Below are 4,272 nucleotides of genomic sequence, written 5' to 3' on the forward strand. Positions count from 1 at the left end.
CCTTTGACTGTTTTCCAAACTGGCATGCTGCACACACTTTATGCATACCATCCACCTTGAATTTGGGCAAACCTTTTACAATCTGTTTTGATTGTATGCTGCGCAATCTCTGCTCATTGACATGGCCAATGCGTTTGTTCCAAATGTCAACATCAGCCACAACACCTGTGCCCTGTGCAAATAATGCAGCTTTTACCTCAGGCATGTCTACATTCAGCGTAAAAATTCTACCCACACATTTGCCCTCTGTGATCAGCTTACAGCCATTCTGGAAATCTTCTACATAACAGCCATTCGGATTGAAGCGAACCTGCAAACCCTGCTCAACCATTTGTCCAACAGAAACAAGATTCTTTGTAATGTTTGGGACGTGAAGTACATCTGCTAAGTACTTTGATTTCCCATTCTTCGTATTTAGAGGTATGTCCCCTACATGAGCAATGGGTGCAACTGTGTCATCTCCTGTCTGCACATAGCCTGACACATCTGGTTTGCGCATATCTCTAAACCACTCTCTACGAGACGTCATGTGATTAGAGGCACCTGAATCCACATACCAAACATCATCTTGGGTGGAATTCTCTGCAGTCATTGTATTCATTACATGCTACATAACAAACATGCGCTCGTTTTTGCTGTCATCTGCATCTCTGCTAGTAGATGCATAGTTGCCATGTTCTCTCTTTCCACTTGCTTTTCCCTTTGGACAGTCACGTGACATGTGACCTCTTTCACCACAAGTCCAACATTCTCTGCCATCTGGAGTACGTTGTTGCCTGCTTGATCCTGCACCACGACCTCTTTGACTCCCCCTGCCTTGAGACTGGTTTCCCCTGCCACCTGTATTGTTTTGATTTGATTGAACTTCTTGAAATTGGCCCCTGCAACCTCTTGGGCCTCGACCACGACCTCTACCTCTACCTCTGTTGGAGTTAGAATAGAAGGCCTGTTCAGAATTATTTCTGCCATGAGAAGAAGATGTGTCAAGGTTCTTCTCCTCAAGAATAAGCATAGAAATCAAATCTTGGAACATGGGGATGTCGTCTCTTGTATTCATGGAAGACCTAAAATGTACATACACATCTCCTAGACCATCCAAGCATGCACGGATAATGTCATCGTCTTCCACTGAGACTTTAATAGATCCAAGAGCCTCAATGATACTCTTGATCTTCAAAGCATAATCATTGATGGAGAGGTTGTTCCTCTTAACCTGATTTAGCTCCGACTTTAGTTGAAGCTTCCTGGCCTTGGTGTTCACCTTGAACACTCTGCCTAAGTTTTTCCATGCAATGGCGGGGGTTTCAGCATCCTGTAGATAGCCCATCATGCCATCTGTGATGCTCATAGAAAGCCAATACATCACTTTGCTCTGGCCTTGTTGCCAGTCCCTCAAAGATTTCCTTTGTTCTGTTGTAGCATTTGCCTCGGGAATCTCTGGTTCCTTTTCATTGTCTCCTTCTACATAGTCCCAATAACCTTTTCCTTTTAGGAAATTTGTTATTCTGAACTTCCATGCAGGGTAGTTATTTTTCTCAAGCTTCTCAGTAAAAATCTGACTGAAACCGTCAGACATCTTGAAGCACTAAGACAAAATAGCTGCAATCTGCAAAAACCTATAAATCTGTTGAACCTGCTATCGTGGTACCTGTAACGCTTCCTACACTCAACGAGTGTCCACAATCAAGCGTATATACAGCCACTGTACTTGTACAGTAAATCTCTGTGTACTGCACTTTGGAGACCTGTTCAGAAACTTGGATGAAACACTTGGTCGTGGATTGCGAACGAAGGGATTGTGATGCTCTTGCTCTCTTAGCCTCTCTTGCCTGCACCAGGCTCTGATATCATGTAAAGAATGAGGATGCAAGAGAGCTACACAAGACAAGCACAAAGCACACAGAGATGGAAAGCTTCTTCTTCTTCTTCACAGAAAAGAGAGTACAAAATGACTAAGTGCTAAAGCTGAAAAGTAGCACATATGTACATGCGGTCACTAAGTGTGAACTCGCTAGAAGCGTACTAGGCTGGCACTATAAGTGTAGTCCAGCTGTAGAATCACTGGCAGATATCCTCCGTGTCGGTCACCTAACACGCCAATGAGTAAATGCCGTAAGCGGCCAAGACCCGTAGTGGATGCCCGCTCAAGGTGTAGAGCTCGACATCTCAACAATACACAACGTCGTTGTTGGTGCAACGTGTATGATCACCTCAAATCTAGACTTGGAAATTGGCGCTGCAAACGGTGCCACATGCAGGGTCAAGGATATATCCCATGATTGCACCGGTCTGGTAGACACGATCACTGTGCTCATAGACAACACAAATACCAGAATCACCATTCAGCGTACAAAACACTCCACCAGAGCATTCAACTTCAAATATTACCACAAATATACATTCCCTTTGATACTAGCATATGCAATAACGGATCACAAATCGCAGGGTGCAACAATAGCTGAAAAGGCCATACTCAACATCAAACAAGTTTTCACGCCAGGCCTTGCGTATATCATGTTCTCGCGAGTCACCGAAAGAAGACACATAAGGATCCTAGAGCTTCCTACACCAGACATGTTTGAGCCTATGAGAGATTTGCTTTCAGATACTTGAATATGTACAGTCACATAAAATTGTATAACTCCATTTCATATAAAGTTTGTCCTCACTTGCAAATCGTATGATGCATTTTTTAATATCGTGTCTTGTGTTACAGGTTTTTAAGAAAACAACTATAACATGGCAACCAACAAGGTCTGTACATTCCAAAATCTATGTTCCTTAAAGATCAACATTATGCTTGAATGCATACAAAGCTCTTCTCACAAAATGCTTATTCTTTGTCCTCACTTGCAGCTATTTGATCTGTTCAAAAGTAACGCAACAAGCACTTCATCCACAACAAACAACGACGGCTCATCAAACTATCCTACCTCCGGCCAAATGAGAATGGCAAATTTAGCAGGGGAGCATCCACATTCATACATAAAACCACGACCACACTACTCGCACGTCTGTAGCTACATCAACTCAATGAAGTAGATACTGAAGCAAAACAGTGACAAACAAGTTAAGTTCGCAACCGGACTGCAGAAAGAAATACTCAACAAACTCAAGTTGCAATACGAAGAAACAACGGGAAGACTACTTGACGGAGAGGCTCTGCAATTGCTACATACAAAGACAAAATTCATTTCATTGTTTGCCATCGAGATGATGCACTTTGGCTTCAACATAGAGCTAGACAAACTCCTTGACCTTGACAGGAAAAACGATGACATGATATTAAACAAAATTAGGGTCGAGATGGGACTCGAAGAAAATGAAGCAATATTGACAGACGAGCATTTCACTTGGCACTTCGATCAAGAGTTATTCAACAAACACTTCGGAGAAACAACAAACCCGTTCAGAAAAAAAAACAAAACAACAGGTAAACATTGCATCCACTCCTTACGTATAAGAACTACTTACAGCTATCTGCAATTCTAAATCAGAACACAACTAACATTTACTTATGCAGTGCAGGGATACATCACAGACATAAAGATCGAAACGGAGGAGAGTACTCAGGCAACCCAGACATAGGAGGAGACATCACCGGAGATTCCGGCATCAAAGAGGCAGCCGACAGACAAGGAAATAAACTACATAGTCTACTCGATAACTTGCACAAAAAATGGTAGGAGATACAAAGGTGTGACAAAGAACTACGACGCGAGGAGAAAGGCACACACGAGAAAACCACCCAAAAAAATGAGGAAAGACTTTGCAGCATACCAGCCGTTCACTGATAATTTTAGGTTCGATGTTTTGCATGCAACAAATAGCAAAAGTGTAGCTCTTGCATTAGAAGAAAAAGAGATCATAGCCCAGCAAGCAACTTCAACAGAGGGATATAATAATTTGATAGGCCATCCTCCAAATTGTCCAAAATACTATTTTTTGAAGTATCACAAAAAAATATAGAAGGTCATGTATATTCTATTTTGTCTTACTTTCTTGCAGCGCAAGAATTCATTTTGGTAGTTTCGAGGACATGTCTGTTCTTTGTTTTCAAATTACTCTCCCTCTATCTCTCTCTCTATCAATTGGTTGCATTTTCAGTCAATAAAATGTTAGTTTAAATGCCCGCTTCTGATTATTAAGGTCCATAATCTCTCTGCTCGCACACTACTCTCTCTTTCTCTCTCTCTCTCTCTCTCATTCTATGAAGAAAACCTCAATCATTCTCAATACCAAGTTACTCTCATTCTCTGCTTGTAGATTACT

At 41.8% G+C, this 4,272-nt stretch overlaps 1 pseudogene; it reads left to right on the forward strand.

Annotated features, from left to right (window-relative positions):
* The first annotated feature begins 2,739 nt into the window (after nt 1-2,739).
* LOC147446333 (uncharacterized) lies at nt 2,740-3,884 on the forward strand (annotated as a pseudogene).
* Nucleotides 3,885-4,272: the final 388 nt, after the last annotated feature.

The sequence above is a fragment of the Adiantum capillus-veneris genome, chromosome 12, assembly GCF_014529385.1.
Source record: "Adiantum capillus-veneris isolate H3 chromosome 12, ASM1452938v2, whole genome shotgun sequence".
Classification (NCBI taxonomy): Eukaryota; Viridiplantae; Streptophyta; class Polypodiopsida; order Polypodiales; family Pteridaceae; genus Adiantum; species Adiantum capillus-veneris.